The sequence below is a fragment of the Bombus flavifrons genome, chromosome 12, assembly GCF_040668555.2.
Source record: "Bombus flavifrons isolate JBK064 chromosome 12, iyBomFlav1_principal, whole genome shotgun sequence".
NCBI classification, from domain to species: Eukaryota; Metazoa; Arthropoda; class Insecta; order Hymenoptera; family Apidae; genus Bombus; species Bombus flavifrons.
In genome coordinates, this window is record NC_138453.1 from 10359863 (window position 1) to 10386270 (window position 26408).

Sequence of the window (26408 nt, forward strand, 5' to 3'; positions counted from 1 at the left end):
GAAGAGGGAAAAAAAAATCTCGCTATAAAATGAAAGCAGAGCCGACGAAATTTCGTGGGCGCTGGTAGAAAAACAGCCGTCAAACGGCTAGTGGATTCGTGGGTTTGAATGCTCGACGCGCGCCATGCTGCTTTTCCCACGTGGGGAGCCATGAGGCGTAAACAAACTCGCCCCTGGTGGAGGACGCCATCTTGGTGAAGTTCTGCCGGAAACATTTACAATTCACTCAACTTGCCCTACCGAAACTCGGCCAAGCGCCGATAAATCTCGTTGTGCGCGCGCGCGGATACACGCCGCGTACATAAATCCACGGCAGTCTACGGAGTTTCGGCGCCGTAAACGCCACAGTTTTTCGCCAGCTTCCGTGGTGCCAGGGCTTCCGAGCGAATTCACCTTTCGATGACGTTTTTTCCCTGAATTCTCCGCCACGCACCGCGTCTCTTCTTCGTCCAACGTACGCGGATCTGTTCATCGCGCATCGGTTCATCGAAATTCGACGAATCTTAGTCGTCGAATTTCCATTCTCTCGCTGCTTCGATATAAGTTTCGGTGGGTAAAAGTATAAAGTCACGAGACCCATCGTACTTTTTCTTATTTTTTCTTTTCTCTTTTCTTTTTTCTAACAGCTGCGTAGACGGACTACGATGAAGCCGTTAGCGAAAGTAGGCGCGAATAGATTAAGAAACGACAAAATATACTGTGGCATTCGAGTCGTGCGGCATAGCTCGAGCTAATTTCTCCGTTTAATTTACGATGTCCCGGTGAAAGGACCCGAGAAATACGCCGATCCGTACGAATCGATCTCTCGTCTATCGAGTCGGCCATCGAGCATACGTTCGCTACTCCGAGGAAGTTAATTAGCAGTATATTATCACGAAAAGATTGCCGCTGGATATCGTTGTCGTCGCGCGGGTAAAATTTTTGGTAAAATTATAGGCGGACGCGAACGATGGGTTACGTGGACGATCGTCGTAAAAATTGGAAAAGTCGAAACCGCGAAGGGAACGTAGATTGGCAAGCAGACTCGTAGTCAAATTTTTGCGCTCGCGTAAGCTTCGATCGAACGATAAGCGGATCGTTTAAAGTAATCGGTTGTGGAAAGCTCGCATTATTTATTGCCGCTCTTTTCGACTGGAGGAACGACGGGTGATTCAAGATCGCGTTAGTCTAACGCGTTGGCTATTTATCAGAAAATTCGTAGCTGGCGCAACAGGTGCAGTTTCAAGGCATCTTCTCTTCTTAATGTCCGAAAAAGTAAACTCGTGGGTAATTCGATCTGGAGCGGCGCTTTCGATCGAGTCGCGTTACATCGTGCGAACGGCAGGAAAGAAGCGACGATGCGTTTTAAAGCGGAAAGCGTAGTTGCTCGCCACGCGATCGTTCACCCTGAGAATCGCCGATAACGTCGTGGCCTTCTTAATATTCGTCCGACGACGAGTAACGTCGTCGATGGCAGAGAGGGGATCGAACGAATCTTCGGAGAAGAGAAGGCTCGATAGCGGCGCGCTAATTATAAAGCGTCGCTCGAATAGCTTCAGAGGACACGATCGAGTTGGCTACCGTTCCGTGCGTTTCTCCACGACTCGTGATCCACGGCTCCATTCATAAAGCAGGAAGAGTGCTTTAAGTTGGCGCACGCGCATCCTAACGGCCGTCGTCCGTCTTCGCTACCAGATATTTTCGGCGGTCCGGAATTATAAAGCCAGCGCGGTACTATATGGTTTCATCCGAAACGCCACGAGACTCGTCGCGAGATTCCGCGCAACCGAATGAAAATGATCGATTCGACGACAGACGGACTTCGCGTATTCAAAGCCAAACTTCTCCCGTTCCGATTATATTTAGAAACGGCTGTTTGTCGTTTGGTAATAGCCGACTTTTTTTCCATTCAACGTACGGAGTGACGGAAATCGAGCGAATCGCTGACATTCGAAAATTGTGTGTTTCTAGGTCGTCGATTGTTTCTTTTTAAAAACGAAAACCTCGGGTAGACAAAAAGAAGACGACGCGTATACCTGCGGGAGGTTTGCGAAACGTGGCGCAAAAAAATTTACGATGGTTTCTAACGTCCTGGAAGGACACGCGTTGCGCACTCCTGCTATATACCTGCTTCCTCTCACAAGAAGAAATTTCCCTGTCTATCGTAGTAAGGACCCTTGGTGACCCGTAGCGAACGACGCCTATTGCGTAAAACTTTCACCTCAAACAATGCCGACGCATTTTTCGGCCTCCAAGCCCCACTCCTCCGTTGCCATAAATCCATCAACCCTGCGGAAAAAGCATGGCTGTGTCCTTTGCTCGTCTCAGGCTTGGGGTTGACGCGGAAACGAGGCACCCGCATAAGTTGCGCGACTAAACACGGAAAACCCTCCGACGCTTTATCGTCCATCCTTCGAAACACATCCGGAAGAGGCATGGGAATTGGCCTGTATGGATCGATGGTGGGAAAGATCGCGGCCAACAACGTCGCTTCGTTTCCAAGAAATTGGCCGATACGCGTCGTCGATACACCGACGACAAATGCGCGATCGTTCTCGATGCCTAACGAATTAGCCATGCATGAAAGACTGGAGTTCGGGGTTTCCGCGTGCAGCGTATGCAAACCAGCTTTCTAATCTGCTTTCGTTATTTCCGGTGATCATGATTCAGTCGCGATATCGCATCGACGAGCAAATATGCCAAAAAACGATATATATCTGGACAAATGAGATCACGCGAGAGAACTTGACCGTTCTCGCTTCGTTGTCGGCTTTTCGCGGCAAACATATTTCTCGAATAACGCGTGTGTTTACTGGTATACGAACAGCGAACGAACAGAACGAACGACGGTTTCCTTCGTGGAATAAAGTCCTGCCTCTCGTGAAAACAAATATTTTTATTAGGCACGCCTGTCGTTTAATCTCTCACGATGTTTCGATGCAACGACCGATTCGTTTCGAGGGGCGCGGTCGACGTACGACCTACCACGTACTTACGTTCGGAATTGCGCGTTTAGAGTTTAGCGTAGCGCGAAAAAGTTTAGTCTCTACGAAATATAGAATAGTTGCACTACTTGCCACGCTTTCCTACGATTTGTCTTCGTAAAACGTACAGCTGACTTATTCGAATATAATCGGCGTAGCGCGTCACGCAGGAACAGAAGAGCAGAAGTTCGATCGCGTTCTCTTAACGCGAGATTGGAGTCGACGACAGCGCAGCCATCGTCGATATTCTCATTCGGAATGAATCATTTAACGCGAAGAGAGTTTTCATCGCGTTAAGCTCGAACGGGAACGCGCGCGCCCGGTTTCGCGTCCTCTCACCCTATTTTCGATGCTCGTAAAACCGGCGTCGCTGTATCCGACTGATCCGTCTCCCGATTTATACCGAGAGACGCAGCGACGAGTCGCTGCTCGGGACTAGCGCCTGCAGCCGGATCTTTCTCCGCGCCATTCTCTAAGCGGTGCTAATAAATTAGCCGGAGAAAAAGACGGCGGTACGACAGATGCCCGATGGCTGCCATAAAGGAGCTGGTAGAGACGCTCGCGGGTGGTGGAAGCACATCAAAGCGTATCCGTACCGACTCGATGCAGTACCGTTGTTTTATGTTTACCAGGGGATTTGTTGCTCCTCTCCGTTTGCCTGACAAACACCCGAGTGAGTTATATATCGCCGGTTCATACTCTCGAATAAATTCGCGATACTCTCGCAGTCATTCTTACAAAGAGGAACAACAGGCCGACTCCAGTTCATTCAACAACGACGAGAATCGGACGAATTATTAATTTCCTTCGCCTCGTCCACGCAAAGAAGAAGACGAGGGAGAAAGAGAGAGAGAGAGAGAGAAAAATTATACAGAAAGTTCTCGTTGGACGTTGCCGTTGAACTATCAGAGTGTTGGCAGAAGCGGTATTCTTACGAATTCCTTTTCCGATTCTCTTTACCACTTGGGCGTTGATCGGGCAACGGAGAACGCAACGGCGTGTCCTCGTAGCGACGACACGGCGTGCCACTCGAAAACGAACTACCGCTGCAGCGCTTGGCGTCGAACGTGCCGGCACGCTTAAGTGACTTTCGGTGTTTGGCCTTTGCACGCGGCGAGAGTGTTTTGCCTTTGCGACAACGTTCGCTTTGCGGCTATGCTCGCGAACCAACCACCAGGCGGAGGAGGCGGCAGTGCGTTTGACCTCTCGTTTCTCCTTCTCCTGTTCGCTCGTTCCTCTCGAGCACACACCGCACGCTCCTGTCGCCCCTGACTTTTCTTTCCCTTTGCGGCCTCCCTCGGGCTACCTGTGCCGTGCTCGCTTTCCCGCACGGATAACTAAATCGCGGGATAACTAAACGCCGCGTTGCGTTTCTCGAGACGATCGTAACGCGCGAAAAGTGACTCGCGAAGACGCTCGTCGAGATCGGGGTGAGTAGGTAAAGGGGCGAAACTGGGTTGGCTCGAGGGTGCGGAGAGAAAGTGGCCTGTGCCTCGGTGAGACAAAAGTCGGTCCGTGGTTGGCCGCCGTCGAGTAAAACTACCGACACGCATCTTCCATTTCTTTCGCTCGTCTTTCCACAGAACGCACAGAGTCTCTTGAAACTCGGTTCAAACACGTTCGTCGATGTTTCATTCGGCAAACGTTAGTACTCGTCGCGTTTGTATATTTCGTTTTGCTTTTAATCCGTTTGAACGATACGATCGAGATCGTCGATAGAGAGATCGATGTTACGCGAAACGCGGCTCTCATCGAGAAGAATAATCGTGGTCGTAAAAGTACGTTCAAGTACCGAGAGTTCTACTCGCGAGACAGGAATTTGTTCAGACGTCTACGAAGGAAGATTGGAAGAGTGGAAAGATCCCGCTGGAAAATAGCGATCGCGGAATACCGAGCCAAAACTCGTAAACGCACACGCATGCATAACCGTGTGCGAAAGACGAGACGACGGAGCCATGCACGCACACTGGTATGCTTGTACGTGTAAGAATATACAGACGCGGGAAAAGTAGGATGGTAGGAAGGGAAGTACGGTGGTATCGCGGTACAGTAGCCAAGCTATTCGGCCATGCACGTACAATCTAGGTACTGTTTCGCAACGAGAAGGCCCCGAAGGGGAAGTAAGCAGTATCTCTCGAGTTTCCCTCGTGGCCCCTCGGTCCTCGGTCCTTGGTCCTCGGTTCTCGGCTCTCGGTCCTCCGTCCTTCGTCTTCTGCTTGTTGCGATCTTCCCTACGTCCTCCCTCTCTCTCTTTCACTCTCTATGGCAAGTCTACTACCACTGTTCGTCGCTTCATCCACCCCGACACCGTGACTCTCCACGAGTCTCCGGGGTAGAAGGGAAGATCGGAGTGGGGTCTTCTCCGTTCGTCCGACCGTATGTTCGTCCGTTCGTCTGTCCGTTCGTTCCGTCCAGCCGTATCGTCTCGTCTCGTCTCGTCTCGTCTCGTCTCGTCTCGTCTCGTCTCGTCTCGTCTCGTCTCGTCTCGTCTCGTCTCGTCTCGACTCGACTCGTCTCGCGTGACGGCCTCGTCAGCCGTCAGCCAAGCTCCGTCCGGATCGATACGCTTGCCACCCTTACGACCCCAACTTCCTCCACCTTCTCCTGTGAAAAGCAATGCACCTACCATCCGCGCCCCTCACCATCGCCATCACCTACCCACCCTACTCTCTATCCCTGCTCGCGTCTCCTCCGCGAACCTTCCTTTTCCCCTGACCCCCGCACCTCTTCCTCCTCCGCCACCTTCTCCTCCTCCTTCTCCGGCTGCTGCCTCCTGCCAGCAAGCAGAGTCTAGTTGAGTCGAGTTGAGCCACCGGCCGGGTCAGAAGACGTCTGCTGCCCGGGCGAGCGACAGCTACCACCCTCCCCATTCAAACACCCACCTCCAACCACCCTCATTTTACCACCTCCTCCTCTTTGCCTCCTCCACCTTCGACCATCCACCCACCCCTCGACCTACTCCACGACTCCATTCTACCGCGACGTGCCGCGAGATGGACAGCCTCGCCTCACCGTCGAATCCGCACTCCAAACTCGCTCACCCCTCTGTATCGTTCACATAAACGATACGGTTCTAGGTATTGGTGAACGCCACCGTCCTCTTCGTCAACCACTACCATCGCCACTCGTTTCTCGCTACTACCACCGATGCCAACTCTTCCACCTTCTCCTACCCTTTCTTCGGTTCCTCCATCACCTCCTTCTCCTTCTCATGCTACTGGTACTAGCGCTACTGCTGCTACCGCTGCACCACATCCTCTACCCCTTCGCGACACCGTATCTCGACCCTCGCTTTTCGCAAGTATTCTCTCGCGTCGAACGAACCGACCGTGTATGACGGCCACCATCGTCCTGTCACCGCTCTGCTTTTCCCGTCTGTCATTCCTTCCTTCCATGGATGAACCACCTTGCCTCTCCGCCAATGAGTTTCAGATCCAGAAACCAATTCCAGTTACAAAGCATAGGAAATATTTGGAAAAATGTCTCGTAACTGCCGCTTGCTCGAGCTTTCGTTATCGAGCCGGGTTTCTCCCCAAGCTCGCAAACGCTAAAAGTCGCGATGATTACCCGTCTCTTCTTCTTCCTCCTTGCTTCGCGTCGGGTACTTCTCTGCCGCATCGGCCACGATCTTCCGTAATGAATCATTAGTAGTCGAGAGTCAATCGAAGATTAATTAATCGTTCGGATTCGAGAACCAATTAAAGTTTTCTCGACAACGAATCCGTCTGCTCGCTAGCACCGTGAAGATTCCGATTTGTTTTCACCCGTCCGGTTCCACCTAACTCCGCCTGGAAACACCGTTCGTGTCCGCGTCGTTTGCTAAATCGTCGCGATATCGAGAATCCCGAAACGAATTTTTGCCGCGCGCGATCCTTTCGATCTTTCGAAACGACATCGATCGCTCAGCTTTAACGCGACGAATCTTCTACGTTGCCACGCGTTGCTCGAAAGTTTGACGACCCGGTGATTCACGATCAACCGGCGAGAATCCTGAAAACGAAAAAGCACAGATGGGATAAGCCAGGCAGAGAAGTAGTATCTACGAAAGAAAGGAAAAATGAATAGCAAAGCGGAGGAAATAGATAGCAGCGAGTAGAGGAAAGAAGATAAGATATTTCGCACGGGTGACAGTTTGCCGCTCTTGTCCTTCTTTTCGCCGGGAAAAAGGTGGACGTAACGCGCGTTGCAGCGGTCCAGCAACGAGGGAAAAGAAACTAGAAGGGGCGCGTGTACGTTGGAGGGAAACGGTTTGCCGGAGACGGCTAGGCCGACCGGTCGGCTCGCTACGCATCGATTTTAATCGGCGTCGATTGTCGCGATCGGACGACCGATCGATGCAACGAACGTCGGATGTCGTTGACGTGACGCGTCGTTCGGATTTCCCGTCGCGTTAATCGACCAAAGTTTCGTTGCTTCGTTTCTCTCGTAGTGCCGGTTGATTTTCCAACGATTTCGAAACGGGTCTTTCGTTCGCGTTTACGCGTCAAAGCCAGTTAGCTACGTACGTACGTTTAGAATGCGAGTGGAGAAGAACGGGATAGGGTCAACGAGAACAGTTTGCGCGATCCTCCGGAGCCATGGCTAGTTTTTTTTCTTCCACCGGGGTGACATACGGTGAAAATTATTGCCGTCGTCCGTGCTGCCCCTCTGGCCGCTCTCTGCCTCCCTCTCTACGCTACTCCGTCTCACTCCTCCGCCTTCTTGCGGGTCGGACGAGTCGGAGGCGATCCCTGCCTCCCACGATACGGCACTGACGCCATCGTAGATGGGTGCCAGCTATCTAAGGGGTGATTTCTAATTTATGAGACTGGGGCGATGTGATGAACAGACGTCATAAAGCATGTCGCGCCCCGCGTCTGTAGCCTGCCACTCCTCCTCTGCCTCTACCTATGCCTCTGCCTCTGCCTCTGCCTCTGCCTCTGCCTCTGACTCTGCCTCTGCCTCTGCCTCTGCCGCTGCTTCTGCCTCCACCTCTTACTTCGCCCCCGTTCCCAACCCGGTTACGCCACCCTACCCCGTTACCCGACCGCCCGACCACCCGTCCAACCGTCCACCCGTCCACCCCCCTGTTATCGCTGCCTCCAACCTCTCCGGCCCTCTTCCACCTTCCGACGAACCCTACTTCCAACGCCTCACACCAGCGCTCTGTGATTTGTGGCCTCTCGAATTCTCTTCGCGGGCTTCTCCTTCCCGAAACTTTGCCTCTCTCGCTCCCTCCTTTTCTCTGCGTCTCTCTCCGTCCAAAAACCACCTTCTACTCGCCTCTTTCCTTCTCGCTTCTCCCACAGGTCTATTATCTCGCCCTCTTCATCTATCTATCTCTCTATTCGAAGCTCCAGGGTCGCTCGTCTATCCATGAGTTCGTTGAATTCTTCATAAGGGGTAGACAACACGAATGTTCTTGGAAACGATTCTATCATCCCTGTGCACGGTGCTCGAGTTATTAATTAGTTTCGTTCGGTCGTGCGTCCGGTCGTTCGCAGCCTGTCGTTAGACGACCGTCCAAGGATAGCTTTCTTCGTGGTTTTTTCTCGTACGCGTTACGGATCGTTCACCACGTACGTAGAAGCGGTTAATCGCGAACGTGCAAAGTTCCGCCGAATGTCAGGCGAACGGTTCGATTCTGCTTTCGATTCCTCGCTGATTCGTCCCGCGACGGATATTTCTACCGATTGACCTTAATACGCGACATTTCGTATATAGATTCATCGATACACCGATACATCGACGATCACTGTTGACCCGCGATCGCAAACCGTTGCATCTTATGAATCCGTAATGCGCACGAGACGGAAGATAAACGTCTCTAACTGTTCGGACTTTCGGACAGTCTGCAAATTATTATTTATGAATTTAAGCAGACCATCGATGCTTGGAAACGTTCCAACGTCGAAATCAACAAAATCAGAAAACTATGCTAACGAATAGATTCGTTTAGAATCGTGTTAGACAGTTTTGAAAAAATTGTCAGACGTTTAATCATCGGTCGATCCGATTCTTTGCTCGCAAGTTGATGCGTTGCAAGCAAGTTGCAAAGCGTCATCGAGAAATCGTAGTAATCGATGGATCCCGGTTTCGAAGGATTTTGAGGTTTTTTAAAAACCATCTAATCCTTCTACCGTGTAAGGACGAGAGAAACTTGGACGAATCGTCGATTAATACCATTAATTTCTCATCTTAACGCAATTATGAGAAATTATTTATTCCGTGAAACGGTGAAAGTAAAGTTGAATCGAACGTAAAACCTTGGTCAGGAATTTATTCGAAACGCAACAAATTATGACTGCGACCAGATAATTATTTTCTTATTCTAAATTCTTCTACGCTTCACGTTACGCTCTAAAGGATACACTTTGAATTACGGTGGGTAATATTTCGACGTTTCTACTCTTTACTGGAAAGTGGATTTCGAACACGAACGACGTGATCGACCGATCAGGTTATATCGGCAGGTATCAACCTTCGATCGAGGCAGGTAGTTGCCAGGAGAAGACGTTCAAGAAGAGATCGACAACGGCTGAAAACGTGGCGCGGCGCGGTTCTCTCGACGCGGCCCACAGAACCTTTGTGAAAAATCGTGTTATAACCCTAATTTAATTTTATGGCCGGCATTACGGCGGATTGTGTTGTATATCGGGGCCTGGGCATAATGGCCGTATATGGCCGCGTATAATAATGGACAGGGCAGAGGAGACGGGGGAGAGAAAAGAGAAAGGAAAGGGAGGAAGACGGAAGAAAGGGGCAGAGGGTAGGAAGGGCGGCTAATAATCAGTTGTAACGCGAACCGTCGTAAACCGCAAAACAACTAGAATCGAGCATCAAACAGGGTACGGAATAGAGAGAGAAAGAGAGAGGAGAGAGGAGAGAGAGAGAGAGAGAGAGGCGAAAAAAAAAACTGACAAAAGAGGAAGAGCAACGCGGAGGAACGATAGGCAGGGACCTACGAGGGTGTGTGTTTATATCTAAAGGGGTGGAAGGTGGAGTATCATTATCTCCGCGTCGAAGGGAAGAGGTCTTTTTCATTTGGCCTTTCGTCACTCGTTTCGTCTCGAGTTTGCCTGGCAAATTCCTCCAGGCTTCGTTGGGTACTCGTCAAAGTGAAACCCGTCCGTTTGGCGCCACGATACCCTTCAAATTATTCGATTCGCGTTTTCGATTTAACGCGATCTTTCTACCGACCACGGCTCTTCGCCTCTTAACTCTCCTTTTTACCATCCGGATGTCTCCGGCCGGCGAAACGAGGAGAATCAAATGGGAAGCGAGAGTAAATAAAAATATCGGTGCGAGTTCCGCGATTCCTCCGATAGCACGAAAATTTTATCGTATTTTTCGTAACGTACGAAGCGGGCAGCGGTCCAAGACGCGCGGGAGAAGGAACAGAAATCATGGTACAAAATTACTATAATACATCGGGTATATCGAGGCCGGGACAAGAACCGCGTATTCCGTTATTATTATTGATCGGTGGGCAACGATATTAAAGTGGCCAGAGGGGATTCTCTATATTTACGCTGGTTCTTCCGAAAACCGTGAAATTACCGATAATCACTGTGAGCGGGAAGTAACGCGGCTAGACGCACCCTTAACAATAACCGCGACGCTATAATCACCGATCCTTGCCCCTCCTTCGTCTCTCATTTCCCTTCTCTTCTCGGCTTCTCCTTCTTCTTTTCCCCGATCCAGGCGAACCTTTCTCTTCGTTTTCTTCGTTTGTTCGTTGGCCCGTCGAGTTTGAAACAGCTCGAGCCAATCTAAATCTAAAACAATTCTGCGTTCATCGTCTGTGTCCGAAAGAACAAAAGAATAGGAAAGAAAGATCTCTTTGCGTTGCGAGGAGAATGGGAAATTTATGTAAGGGACGAAGAACCGTAGAAGGGAAGAAAAATCGGTGAAAAACGAGAAAGACTCGTGGTGCGCGACAAACCGGCGTATCTTCGTGCAACGACGCCGCACCGACACGTTCTTCCGCGCGTTCTCGAGAGGGAAAGAAGGAGTCAGAGCCGGGTCAGCCGTCGAGCGGGTAGGCAGCAGTTCGACTTGGGCTGCCGGCCGCCGTAAAAACGTCAATTAAAGTGTTTTATTTGATCCTTCGTTAGAACGTTGAAATGGAATTTTGATTTATGGCTGCGTCGTTCCCGGTGTGCGTGTGCGAGAGTAGAAGTGCGCTCGCGCGCATACGCGTAAATAAAATAAATAGGAGGCTATAATTAGTCGGTCGGTACGGTCTACCACTCGGTCGATCGCCATATACGACCGGTCCGCGAGCTTCATGTAGATACTCGGACGAATAAATTCTTCGATTCGACGTTTCTATCCGTACAGAATAACAGGTAGATAGCACCGTACAGCCTTGGTGTAGCATCGAAAACGCTTTTCGGAAGAGTTTCACGCCGAGAGAAGAACTTTCAGACGTTTCTCGTTTAATTCGAATGGCAAGGAAATCGGTAATGGGTGAAATTGGTCGAGTTCAGGATCTCTTTATCGGAACAGATTTAATAACGTGGTTATCGCGCATGGGGAAAAAGAAAGAGCAGCGAGAAGTTGAACGACAGGGCCCGGCGAGATGCCCACGCGCTCGTCGATGTCCTCCCGAAGCGATTTATTATCGAGAACCGGTGTATGTTCGGGAGCGTCGAGGCCGAGGAAATAACACGTGCGATCGGAGCGTGCGCTGGAGCGAGCGAATGACCGAGTTAAGTGAAGAAGAGTCGTACCAGCCGTCCCGCCAGCCGGCCGTCCAAATGTTATTGTTTATTGTGGCCCAACGACAGCTTGATTTATCATGCGAGCCGGCCATAGCCATGCGTGAAATAGTGGCATAATCCCGTTGATTTGTGGCTACCATTGTTCGCGCTACCACTCTGCTGAAAGTATTTTCCTTTTTTTTTCCCCGTTTTCTCCTTTTTTTTCCACTGTTGTTTTCTCTCCTTTTTTCCCCGTTTTTCTATTTTTCGTTTACACACGATTATTGTCTTTCCCGTTCGAACGCGGAACTTTCTGATTTTTCCAGCGCCACCGACGCGATCCGTTTAAAGAATCGGTCGCAAAACCGAATCGGCCGTCGCTTCGTTGGCGCGCGAGCACTAATTTCAATCAGAGTCGAGCGCGATCGTTTCACTCCGTTTTATCGTCGATCGTCTACAGATTATTCTTTTTATCCGTAGGATTTTCCGTAGGAAAATTCGCGGCCCGTTGCGCGACACGCAACGCGTTCCCGTTCTGCGTTCTTTGATCCGCCGGTTGGCTCGCGGCTATCGATAAATTGCCAAGATGACGCGATAACGACGGGGCGACGCCAGGTTGAAGCGAGCACGTAATTTGTCGAGGATAACTATAGTGCTTAAGACGAGGATGTCGGTTTTCTGGTCGGTAATGCAAGCTGGTACGTTGCGCCAGGAAATCGGCATCTTCGCAGAGTTTACGACACGCGTCAATCGTTATTTCGTAATTAGCGTTCGCGCGTCGTTCCTATCGCTGACGTTTCGCCTCATTCAACGACGCGTATACCTCTACGTATATCCGTAGAAGAGAAGAAGCATCGCGAAAGAAACGTCGTATCGATCGAAGCGTTTACCGTGGCTGGCGAAAAAAAGTAGCGGGCGAATGAAATTTCTCGCAGAAAGTAACCTTGAAGTCTTTGGCCGAGACGCTGTCAAGGGTCGAGTGACAAACAACTCGCGAGACTTTGAACCCAGTAAGTGGCTTGTTCTCTCGTGGGTAAGTAGCCGTCCGGTCATCGATAAGCCGACCTACTGTGCTTCTTACGCGGTCGCGTATTACGGCGCGAAACGACGGGCGGTCCCTTCCGTTTGACGAGAGCCATTCATCCTCATCCACCTACGTTGATACCCACACGCTACGAGCTGGTAACTCGCACGCAGGCACGCGTGTTCTTCCATTGTACGTCCATCTATCACGTGTCAGAAGTAACGCGGCTTTGCTACCTCGATCGGGGTCGATGCTAGACCCGCTTTATAGCTTCGCAACGATCTCTCCATTTCCCCTATCCCCACTCGCATCCTGCGGACGGATATACCGGTAGATATACTCGCGGCAGTTGTTGCGTTTTCCGTTCGCACCTCCTTCGTCACGACGCGCCAGAGAAATCGATGGAACGTTCGATGAAAGGTGAGATGCGAGAACGGCTGGAATCGCTGTGCGTGGCGATTCGTTCGAAAGATTGGAAATGTTACGGAGAAACGGAAGTCGAGATTCGAAACATCCCTGCGGTGGAAGGGCCTCTAGCGGCTCGAAGCACAGGCCCTTTGGCGATGACCTGCCAACGGTTCGCGCATTAGCTCGACAGATAGCGCTGCCTAATCGGGCCTCATAAATTACCAAATTAATATCCCGCGTTGCCGACGCCAGGCTATCCGTCAGGTGTCAGCCGCGGTGCAGATAGCAGCCGCCGCCTCCACCTACTACTCTCCCAGTTTCCCTCCGCTATTCTCCGCAGCTCATCTCGCTCACCACCGACGGCGATCACGAGGACGGCCGTGGTGACAAGGAAAACGACAACGATAAAGATACATCGACGATGACGACAGATGTTTCAAGTTTCTATATACTGGCGTTGGTTTAGCTCGACTTTCGTTTTAGAGAACGCGAACCGTTTCTTTCGCTGGATTCGATACCGAGCCACTAATACACGCCAAGTGGGAGCGGTACGCGTCCAGGACCACCCAGAGTGTTTCGTTGTTCTACAAGAGTTAACGGTGATCGAGCTCGAGTATGTAGGTGTAGGTATGTAACACAGAGGATACGCGGTTCGCTCGGTGCACTGCCACCTTTTCTCCCTCGCGGTTCTCTACCTCCCCTTTTCCCTTCTCACCCTCTCTCTCTCTCTCTGTCTCTTTCTCTGTCTCTGCCTCTTTCTCTTTCTGTCTCGTAGTCACTCACTCGGTCTCCTATTGCCGTCGACGCTCTTTCTGTCAGGCTGTCCATTCCGTTTAACTCGCCCACGCGCGACGCGTAAACGCATAAAGGGAAGCAGAGCCGAAAGGTGTTCGCAAGAGGGACGGGTACGGGGTGCGTCGGGACGCAGTGGTGTAGAACGAAAGCGCGAGCGCATTTCGAACGGTCAGAGAGATATTTGGGTAGATGGCAAGTAGCCCGAGACGAGACGAAGCGAAACGAAGGAGGAGGGAAAGGTGAACGAAGGGAGGATAGGCTTGGGTGGGAGCGTATTCACGAAAGAAGGGGCAAGAACCGCTTACGAATTACGCGACGAGCAGCCAGCTACACAAACCGGCTTCGAGCTACCTTTATGCGACACGGCTGCCAATTAGCGGGCTGACATCGACCTGACTGACCACCGTGCACTGCCAACCAGTCGTTTCTTCGGCCATATCCTTGCCTCTCGTTTGCCTTCCTCGTCTGCCCGGTGTCATCGTCATCGATCTGTTACGACTTCTAAGTCACGCTGCCGGTTTCGTTTGGCCCACCGAACGAATCCTCGCTTTCCTCCATTTTTCTCCCTTTCCACCTTCGCTCTTTCGGTTAGAGTTGGTCCTCTAAAAAGATCACCGTCGGTGCTCCTCGAGTTTCGTCAAGGATGATTTTAAACGGACATTCGAATCGAAGGAGGACGGTCGTGCAAGGGACGAGGAGAAACGAAGAAACGATGTCTCGGAGAGAACGCGTGGGACGTCCGAGGGACTCGCGTAACGATCGAATCTTGGACGAGTTTCGGCGCATCGGTGTTGGTAATTAATCGACCGTTACTTATACAATTTATAATGTGGACAAGCGTGGAGAGACGTTCGGTGTAAAGTTCCGGAAGGGACAGGGCAAGTCCGTGGATGGCTTAAAATCGTCGATCGATGCCGTTTTCTCGTGGTTCCCCGGTCGCGAGAATCGTTCCACCTATTACCTACCGATCGGTAGCAAGGCAAGTGAGCAAGGCAATAATTATTACGTATGTCGGCTGGTATTATTCGGCCGCCTTTTAAAATGTCAATAAAAAACTCGAACGAACCCGCTATCTTTGTCGTTTCCTCTTTTACGCCCCCTTTCCCCCGCTTCTGTCTCTACCCGCAACCCTCGAGCGTCGCTTTCTTCTACCCTTTTTTTAATGCCGATGCAGCTGCACTCTTTTCAGAGGAGGCCCCGTCACGTTGCATTACGGAATGATATTTGCTAATTGGGCACGAAGATAAAACGACAACGGCGTGGCAACTAATAACCGTCCCTGCATCCTACACCTCCTGCTCCTACCACGTTTCTCTCTCTCTCTCTCTCTCTCTCTCTTCTCTCTTTTCTCCTCTTCCTCCGATCCCCTTCGCGCGCACCATCATCTCCGCGTAGTTTCTCTTCCGTCGACTCGGTCCCCAGGGGAACGGATAATCATACGTTGAACCGCGTCGCAACTAGCCGCAACACTTTGGGACGAACCGTGTCGCTGCCGTATCAGCCACGTATCTCCTCGTTTTATCGGTTCGCTTGCTCGCCAACTCTCGCCAACTCTCGCCGATTCTCGCCAAATCTCGCTAAACGCGCCTCGAACCTCCCTATAGAACCAACCAACTCCGGTCTTTCGACTTGCCTACGAATCAGCAGCGACGATTATCGTCCAAGATCGCGACAATATAAACACCCGGTTAATCGTAATAAAAATACACGTTCGTACAATCAAAGTTACGCCAAGTCGTAGTTCGTACGTCCGAAGCAAACGTACGAACGTTTCCTTCTTCGTCGAAACCAAGTCTGAATGGAAGAGGTTCTACCACGCGTATTTTTACAAGTATCTTACAAACGCATGAATTATCCCAACCGAGATGTGGTGTTTCTCTTCTCGCGATACCTGCAAAACTTTTCGCTCAGCGTGACGATGACGAGTCTCGCTGGCGTTCGTTTAAAAAAGGCGCGAGACTCGCGAATCGACAGCTTCGTTCCGGGAGATGAACGTCGTTGGCCTGTGTCGGACCGCGACGAGCTTGTCGGACTAGGTACGGCCCTGATGCTGTAATAAAAATGAGGGGAGCGAGGAACGTGTGGCTCGATCTGACGGCTGATGGAGACGTCTTCGTTCCAGACAGACGCTTCGGACGTTCGCGACGTTTGATCGACGGTTCTCTCCTCCTTTCGCATACGTTGCTCCCGATCAGACTCGCTCCCTCTTTCGCCCGTCTCTCTTCTCCTGCTGTCTCGTCTCATCTTGTCTCGTCCCGTCTTCCGCCACTCGTCTCCTCGAGGTTCGCGCTTCTCGCATCATCTTGCTACCAGCACCTCGTTCTTCTTTGCCCCGTTCTTCGCCCCCTTCTTTCGTTCTTCCTTCTTCCTCCTCTTCCACCGACTCCGATTCTCCAGTCACTCAGTCGTGTGGTTCGGAGAAGGCACTTCGCGCCCCGCCGTCATCGTTCGTGTTTTTGCCGGGCCGCCTATAAATAGGCTAGCCGCGCGGAGCAGAGCCGAGGTACCGAACCGAACGCGCTTTCTCGCGTCACGGGCTCGTCATCGTGTTCAAGGTCGCCACGCTGACGAAACCAAATTCGTCCTTTGTCCCCTTCTACTTTTATTTTCCTCCGCTAATCGGTGGATGGCTGCGCAGGCGCGTGATCGATCGCGCGACGATCGCGCGAAACCAGCGACCGAGCAGCGGAACAGTGATCCAGGTACAACGCGGATCGACCGTTTTCGTGGTGAAAAGTCGAAGAACCACGCGTACGGTGGTCGCGTACTCCGCTAAACATCGGACGTTCGTTCTCATAACGGCGAGTTCCGAAACGCGAAGTTACGAATAGAGTTGCGCTAGCGGTTGCGAGACGAGACACGGGAGGGAAAACTGGCTCGCAGGGTGCGAGGTTGGCGCGTTATGGGCAAAGATACGGTCGGCCCCGAGTGTCCCGGGGTAGAAGGAAAGTCGGCGGCGCGAGAGCGAGACGGTGAAAGGCCACGGCGAACGCGTACCGCCTGCACAACTTGATAATAATAAACTGAAAAAGGAGCAAAGGGCGTTATTTTAAAAGGGAAATGCAGCGCCGCATTTTTATGTCTTCGCCAGAACTTTTCATCTCTCGCGCTACCGGTAAAATGGGTCGCTCGGGGGTGCGGAGGAGGGTGTCGAGGGACGAGCGCGGCTATCCGTGGAAACCTCGCGAAGGCTAAAACGAACGCGGACGACCAAGAAGAGACACGAAAGTACCGAGGGGATACGGTGGGAAAGAGGACGGCGAAAAGGGAACGCGCACGAGTGCGAAGGGGTGAGAAGAGTGTTTTGGTAGGGTAGGGGCAGCCCGAGTAGGAGGCTAAAACGCGGAATGAAACGGCAGACTGCCGCTGATGAAATTCATAATTTAGATCCAATGCGCTCTCTGTACCTCGTTTAGAATACACTGCTATTTATAGTCGAAATTTTCCTTCGGTAGGAACCACCCCTACCGACCACCCTATCCGACGCTCCCGAAAGAACGTAAAACCGTCTCCTTCGCATCTATCCCCTCTTCCTTTACGTTCTTTCGTTTGCCCCTTCGTCCCTTCGTTCTCGCGATTACGAAATCTTCCGCGCCACCGATTCTTCCCTAACAAGAGCCACCTACCAATGCGAGGCAAACGTGCACGATTTTTCTCCACCGCTGATTTAGTACGCACCTTCCGCTAACCAAAACGAAGGAACAACGAGATAATTGAGAAGTGGGTAATTGTATTGTTCGTTGGTCCGAGATGTTCTTCGAGTGGGCGTCGAAACGAGTTATTAGGGACTCGATCCGATTAAATCGAATTAAATTATATCGAGTCAGGCGGCTTTAAGTCTTTGTAATCGTATAATAAGACGAATATTTCGTTCAACAAGGGACTCGAACGTGTATCGAATAGAGGAAGCGAATCTTTTCGCCTTTCCGGAAACTTGATCGTTCTCTTGCTTCTCCGAGAAAAAAACTGTGCCTTCTTTAATGGCTAAAAATATTTCTACGATGATTCGTAGTATATCGGATATATATCGTCGCGATACGAAATACGCTTGAAACGATTAAAAAGTGTATAAAACGAAAGACGGAAATGACACGGGTTTCGCGAGTTCTACAAGATTTTACGAGTGAGAGACTAGTAGAACGGGAAAAAGTCCAAGAATGGCAATTTCATCGCCGATCGAATAGCTTGGCCCTTGTTACACAGGACAACCCTTTTCGCTTTTATCATACGCTGTCGCGTTTCGTTCGGTAGTTACATCCACCCTAATAGAACGTAATATCATACGTAAGAGTCGCATCTACTCGAATTCGCGGACTCTAACGGTGAGCGATCACGAAAAGGGAAACGGAGTCCTGTGATCGTCGAGACCTACCGTCTTTCGGGAAAGTTGCCCAATTCCCTTCGGGACTTTGGTTTGCTCTATCGTTCTAAAAGACAAACGTAACCCATATAAGAGGACCCGTATAACGAGGTACACGTAGAACGCGAACAAAAAATCGCTATTGGCTTTCTATAACGATATACGAGACTTTGTATATAACGCGTGTGACGATAAGTATCGCCAATGCGCAAACATATCGTTACCTTAAACGAACAAAAATAGTACAGCGAAAGGTATAATGCGGCAGATACAGTGGTTGAAAAACGTATCGATAAGTAATCGTATTTGCCATAATATTTACATATCGATTAATTGAGACCAAATATGCTAAATTTCTTGTCGTTCCTCTTTTTATAATTAGTAGCATGTTCGTATGACTCATTCGTAGCATGCAAATGTATGTCTTTTTGAATTAACCTACAGATCGATCGAATCGTTTGTATTCGCACATACGTATCTACTGCTGTCCAACAATTTTTCGCCTTTATAAGATGCACATTTTCCTTTCTATCGAAAAGAAATTGTTTGTTTAATTCCTACGTCCTGCGTTTCGGATTTCGTGTAACGTGGAACGTATTTGCCGCGTTGTACAACATCCAACCGTACAAACTTCTCTTGTCACGTTCGTCACTCTTCCCCCCCCCCCCCCCCAAAAAAAAAAAGAAAAAAAAGAAAATCATTTTCGAAGAAGATTTCGACGGCGACCGATATCGCGTATCGCGTTCCACCTACGGTCGGGTTACTGGAGCGGGGCGAGGGATCGAGGGAAACCGAGAGGCATCGTAAATTGACCGTAATTGCGTTCAATGTTACGCGCGCACGAACGGATCAAAGTCAATTGTTCGAAGTGACGGAGTCGCGAGGAAGACGACGAAACCAATTGCTTTCTGGGTTCGTCGCAGTCCGCGAACGGTTATATTCGCGTCATCGCGAAAACTCGAACGAACGACACATGTTCGACGCGATAATCATCGCATACCCATTTTTCTCCATTCCCTTTGTCGAGTCTCGTGTTTCGTTTCGGCGAGATCGGTGGAAATCGGCGACGAAGTGATGGGAAGTAGGAAATGACCGGGTTTTCGGAAGGGCTGGTGTCGCGTGAAGCATCGCGTCGCGTGAATTTCGTTGATAAAACAAGGCGCGTTAACAGTGCGACGCGAAGCACCGGGCGCGCTCCCGCGAGCGCGCTCACGGTGAATGACGAGGAGGACAAAGACGGGCGCGCGCAAACAATAAACGTTAAGCTCGAATGGGTCGGCGTACAAAGCCGCGGCTCGTAGAAGAAAATCTAGGATATGGAAAGAGAGAAAGAGACAGTTCTGACAGGGAGACGACGCGTCGATCAAGCGGTCCGCAGAATCGGCATTCAAAGCTTCCTTTTTCTCCGACAGGCCGCGCCGATCGTTAGGAAGTCGAGTGTCAAACTGTCCGGCTTGTCACCGCGTGCACGCCGCCGTAGCTATCGCGGCGTTTACACGCTCGAAAGGGGAATACGAGATTCGCGTTGTCTCCGGAAGATGAACTCGTGCTGGTCGGTGATATAACACAGGTGACTGTGACACGGGGCTAGAGAATAAGCATTCTGATCAAGAAACGTTCGTTTCGCGAGATCAGAGGTGTTGACCATGCACACCGATATGATTCGGCGATCTCTCGTTCGTCGCATTTCAATTCCGTCTATTCGTATTTCGTCCTTCTAACTTTCCGCCAGAAGTTGTAACTGAGAGACGCGAACGTCGTAACAAATAAAAGATCGAATTTCTTATTAAAAAGCTTATCGATCATAGCCGCGTACGGTTATACGCGATTAGCCTTCTTTGCCACTGTTCGAGCCTCTGCGCTGGATATATATATAACGCATGCACGCGTGTTCGCATACCGAGAATTAGCCTTTCGTTGGACGAACCATCAATCTTACAGCGAGACACCGATTGCTCGACGTTACGATCGAGACATCTTTGTTGCGCACGAATCGAGCGCGTGCTAGATCTCGACGGTCGAATCGATCGTACGTGAAACAGTTTGTACATGTAGTACGTCGCATATTTCTATGAGCTGACTTATTTCAAAATGTATCTTATCGTAGCCACTTCGTCTTAACTTGTCCATGTACGACAACGTGTTTCTTCCTGCTATGCGTTAATTTTTATTCAAACGATTTGCGCGTTATATGCGTAAATAAACGTATAAACGAGCGAATTTCGTTTTTCGAAACGACATCATTAGCCTCGCAACTATAGACTGTACGTATTTACTTGCCATGTTCCAACGAACGAAGCATTCCAAGACCGAAATTTACTCGTTTATTGGTGAATCTACGTGTGTACAGTGTGTACGATATATTTAATCGCTGCGTGGTATTCGTGTAAACGATTTTCCTCGGGATAGCCGTAACGCATGAGATCGATGTTTCCTTTTCGAAGCGTAAAAGTTGCGCGGGCCGAACAACTTCCGACACGTCGTTGGCTGGTTTTCCCTCGATACTGGTCGGTGGGTCGATCGATCGAATCACGCGTGGAAGCGGCCGGGGACGCGAAATATCCTTCTAATTATCGTTCTGCTCGACCCTGGAGACCGGTCGGTGCGTCGCTGCCGATGCTCCGTTGAGAAAAGAGAAAAAGTCGGCAGGTTTACCCACGATAAATCTCGCGGTACTCAGGTATAAAGAGGGCTGTGCTTTGGTCGACGATAACGTTTTCCTTCTCTTTTCGTCTGACGCGATCTTTCCGCTTCTTCGTCGTATCCTCCGGGAACGCGAGTGCCGCTCTATCGAGTCTACCGGAGAACGAGGCCGAGAGAAAGAGAGGAAACGAAGAAAGGAGTGGAACACGAACGAGGCAGAAAGGGTTGAGAGATCGGGCAGAAGATAAGACTCATAATGAAAGGCATTCATTCCACCACGAACCCGACACAGTGAACTTGAGTGACGTGGTTGCAGACAGCTGCTCAAACCTGATCGTTCCGTACGCACCTTCGCGCTCGTCCATCCATCCATCCATCCATCCATCCATCCATCCATCCATCCATCCATCCATCCATCCAACCATCCATCCATCCATCCGTCCGTCCGTCTCCTCGTTCTATCCATCTATCCATCCATCCATCCGTTCGCGCGTTCCTTCTCACGTGATTTCCTTTCTATAATATCGTGTAACCAGCCGGATCGCAGTTCTATGAAATCGATTCGATACGAAAACGTAGCTGTACGGGATTCTGCCAGGCGACCGCAATCATCCACGATCGTGATTTTATCTCGATGCAGAAGGCGCGGCTACGTATTGTTTAGCCATCGTTCTTCGCCCGTGCCCGATACTTAACGCGTCGATAAACTTTTCTCGCACGCATCGGTCCCCGCTAACCGAGAAACAAAGTAGATTTTCGCTGAAGGAAGAGCGAACATCGTTACGATATTGCGACGACGTCTAGTCGACGTTGTCGAAAACGTATCGAACTCGACGCCGTTATCGCGATTTCCTTCGAGGAGTAAGGTGAAACGTTTCCTCACCCACGACGTGTAACTCGGCTTTCATACCTATTAAAAGTGCACGGCGCATAAATCTTTCGACTTGCTCGAGACTAGTCGAGGAGACCTCCTCGAAGCAAGAAACACGAAGCACGTCGTCCTACGCGTATGCCGAACAGCGTTCTTTTCCCATCTCAGACGTCGAAGAACAAGGTATCGACGTATCTCACCATGAGAATGCCGCACGCAAGAAAAGGTCACGGAACAAACCGAAGAAAAGCGGGGGGTAAACTGGTACATACGCGTCTATAACTCAGCAGCAAGGTGCACGCAGTGATACCTGCTCGATAACCTTGACCGATGATCACGGAGGATCGGCGTACGTACGGAATGGCTTAGAAGAATTTTCGTTTGCTACCGCCAAGATATTCCGGTTGGAAGCGATCCCAGTGACTTTAATCCCTATCTCTTAGCCTCTCCCCCGCTTCCGAGTTGCGAGTGCTTTCGTTTCTCTTGCTTCTTCCTTCTCTTGCTTCTTCGTTGGCTGTTTCGAGGTCGAGCTGGCCCGAGAGCGTGACGCTGACAGAATTACATCGGGGCCCCGGTTCGGCTGTTACCGTGTAGCGAGACCCATAGAGTAGTCGAACCCCTCGCTTCTATGGCTCGCCATAAATATCGGCGGTGACGTTTGGGGAGAAAAAAGAATCTGGCGGTTGGGAACTATGGATGACCTCAGTTTACGAAGCCAGCAACGGTAGGCAGGCTACCGCGATCGCGTCTTTCATCCCTCGTGCTGGCGACGCGAACAGGCTCCAGCAAACTCGCGAACGATATTCCACTCGACTCCGCCGTAGTGCTCATCCTTGCGAATTGTCACGTTTTCTCACCGACCGTTCACGGCAAAGTTCGTTCCGTCGAGAAAATTCTTGTCGATCCGATGCCAATGCCAAGCTATCTACGTTTTCGCTCGCGTTCGATCGAATTCGTCGTGGTTTCGTAGAACGGTAGGCTTCGGCTGAAAGGCGGCACGACGTTGTTTTCAAGCTACCAGCTCGTAGGCCGTACATCCTCGCCTCAGCATCGTCGTTGAATAAGCGACAATTTGTATGACAATTCCTCTCGATGGTCCGGTGCATTGTGCCGGCATGTGAAAGTACGAACGTGGGCACGATGTGTATCCCATCGTGCTCGGTGTCTCTTTACCTCTGCTTCCAGCTCTCTTTCTTCCTCCTGGTTTCGGTGTCTCTTTCGGAACCGCGAGTGGACGAACAGCCTTACGAAGTATGAAAGGGAGCGAGAAAGAGCACGCCGTGCAGACAGCAACTGTGCAGAGCGGAAAAGAGAGAAGCTGGAAGGAGAAAGGAAATGTGAAATGGAAGGGAGGGGCGGACGAAAAGGCGAGTCGCACGGGAGAAACGGAGAGAGACGATAGAAAAGGAGTGAAAGGGGGTGGGCAGAGGGGAGGAGGAGAGAAAGAGAAAGAGAAAGAACGTGGTTGCTCGAGAGATCACGATCCTTGGAGCAAAAGCAAAAGGTCGATCCGTGCTGCACGTTGCAGCACGACTATGCTACGACGGTAGGACGAACGTTTATTAGAAGCAGAGGAAGCGCCTCTGTGACAAATGGCGTGGTTTCATTGTTGCACGAGGACCCCCGGGCCCTCCGACAGGGCCACACGGGCCCCTCTGCGACGTCGTAAATCTGACCAACGCTGACGGATAGAAATCAGAACGGACGGTGGCGCGGTTTTCACGGCTAGACGAGAAGAATGGATTGCCGGGGACATGCGAGACTTTCGGTCTCGCTTTTTGGCCTGCGAGAAAATCCAGCTACGGCTCCTACCGCGTTCTCCGCTCGATCGCCAAATTTTACTTCCTATTGCATCGTATCTTAGGATATGGTGACTGTGTGTACACCAGTTCTGACGAATTGCCGTTTTAACGAATACGTCCCACCGTTCGAATATATGGCACATATCGAATATAGAAATATCTTACGAGTTATATACATTCCAGTTTTCAAATGTTTCGCTCGTCGATGCTGTTCCGGCGAATACGTCGGAGCAATCAAACATATAGATCCCTACGAGTACCAGTGCACTTCCCTTTTCAGATGTTTCACTGGTCGGAACGTGCATCCACCGTAACCATAGCCTTAAGCGATCAACATCGTACCCTAGCGGAATTTGATCCGTTTTACCGATCGAAATTACAGCTACGCGTAATGCGCGATTACTTTGCGGACGGCGTTCTCTTTGCAACGACGATTTTACAAAATACGCTTTGCAATTCGATTGCTAAGTTAACTGCAGGCGATTCGAGAAGCTGGAACTCCGAAGAGAAGAGAAAAATCGGGGCGCAAAAAGCAGAAACGAGGGAAGCGTCGCGGAGGAAAAGAGAGTTCGTTAAGCGGCAATCGGGCACAGGTCTGTCAATCGATCCGAGTCCTCGGAGAAACGAAGGGACCCCAAGATGGCTGCCCGAGAACGTACACGCGGGCCCCCGCTTCACCAGCATCAGCGACTTAGCATAAATCACTCCCGCTCCGCTCCATTCGCTCTCTTGCTCGCTCGTTCGCCCGATATCTGACTACAGAAACGCGACCGCACCGCGATCACACAGTCCTGTCTTCTTCTTCTTCTTCTTCTTCTTCCTCCTCCTCCTGCTCTTTCTTCTTTACACGACTCGTTTCATAGCGATCCGGGGGTTTGTCGATGTCGCGTCGATGATTTACCTAAATCGAGCCACGCCACGTGTAATTTCTACGGCGGTAGTTTCGAGGAAGAAACGGTAATGCACGGGAGCAGGGGTGACGAAAGGGCGTACAAGATGTTGGATGGAATGTTAAACCTTTTCGCTTTGGTACCCTCGAAGCTGAAAGCCGAAGGTATAAGAATCTTCGTTAACAAGAGAAAAATACGTTTCATATGAACGCAGATGGAAACGTATAGACACGCTTTTAGAAAATTATTGCGTCACTTCCGAAAGCTAGACATTATTTTTCGCAAGAAGGAAGGATTAAAATTAAGTATAAGGTGTATAAATTTAACGTTTCGAATATAACATTCCCGATATAACCGCGGCGGGCTTTCGATTATCGGAACATCGATTACCGAAAAATTTCGCAAATTATCTGCTATAGGAAACATTGGAAAATAAGAATAAGAATTTGCAGATACGTTGGCGTTTAAGAGAGACGATTGTAAATAATTGATTAACCATTCTATATTATACAATATACGAAGAATGGAATGACAGGTTCGTAATAAAGTAAATCAAAAATGTGAAAGCAACGTGCAATTTGTAACGGATATCGATAGCGTTCTAACACCGTCTCCTATATTCTCGCTATTTTAAGAAGCAAACTGCGACCAACTTAACTTTCTCTAGATTTTGATTTAACCATATCGACCTAGCCACTCGATTACGTTCGTCGATTGGCGAATCATTCGCTTGATCGTTCGGCTTAGCTTTCGTGCGTGACATCGAAGAGGCGAGTCACGCGGAAGAGAAAAGCTCGTGTCACGCGTATATCCATCAGCGCGTTCCTCTGTAAGAGCTTGCAGATAGTTTCTTCGGTGACTAACTTGCTACGCACGACCTCGATATTACGGTCAAAAGAAATTCGGGAATTGAGAGAGACAGAGCAAGAGAGAGAGAGACAGAGAGAGAGAGAGAGAGAGAGATAGAAGGACGGAAGCAGCCCGTTAGACAGAAAGGAGAGGAAAGATTTGCAAGAGGTTGGGCGAACAGAGGAAACGGACAGGTCGCTTATTTATGGCAGCCATACTTCGGATATATGAACTGGTTCCCGTCGAAAGTTTCGGACGTCGCGTCGCGTCGCATCTTTCCAGTTGAAAATGTATAGAGAGGTATCTGGGCGGTCGCCTTGGGCAAGATTTGCGAGGGGTCACCGTCGACGCGATGTCACGCGAGCTTAATTCTTTCCTTGCCAATCCTCGATGGACGACGACGACGAACCGTTTCGAAACAGCGAACAACAGCCGTCCGCACGGCCATCTTGAGGATTTCCGTAAACTCGGCCAGCGTCTATCCATGTAGGTCTCGAGGGACGTTCTCGATATTTGGCGTACACCGAGTAAAGTCGCATCGGTGCGACCACGTTCGAGGCGAAGAAGCGCGCGCGAGAGCCAACGCTGAAAGGAAGGGAGCAGAGGGATGCCAGGAACGTAACATTGGGGAGAAGAGAGGCGATGGAGTAGATAAATAGATGGATGGGCAATATTATAACTCACCGGCTGTCATCCTGTACGGCGAGTCAGGCTGCTAATCAGACCCTGGCTCGCTCTCGCCCCTCGACCGACCCTTCACGAAAAATGGATTTATTGCCGTTCGCTTCGACTTCGGCACGCTATCGAGCTCTCTGATCCGTAGAATGTAACCATCGTCGTCGTACTATTCGCGTCTGGCCTTCTTCTCCAAGTTGGCCCCTCCTCGTCTTTCTTCCCTTCCTCGTCTCCTCTCTTCCTTCCTCTATCTCTTCGTCGTCAAACGATGTAATCGCTTTTCAAATTATCGCCTCGCCCTTTCCTTTATTTTCCACGAGCAAACCAAAGCACGGTTTTTCGCGGTGTTACGTGGCGGCGAGGTAAGCGGAAAAAGTTGCCGGCGAAACTCGTTAACGCGGTATTACGGAACGATCGACGACGCGCGATCGGCGATCCGCGGAC

At 50.4% G+C, this 26408-nt stretch overlaps 1 protein-coding gene across 4 annotated transcripts in view; it reads left to right on the plus strand.

Annotated features, from left to right (window-relative positions):
- tio (zinc finger domain-containing protein tiptop) overlaps positions 1 to 26408 on the plus strand; it is a 90334-nt gene that overhangs the window by 3210 nt on the left and 60716 nt on the right. The gene's annotated exons all lie outside the window — the stretch shown is intronic.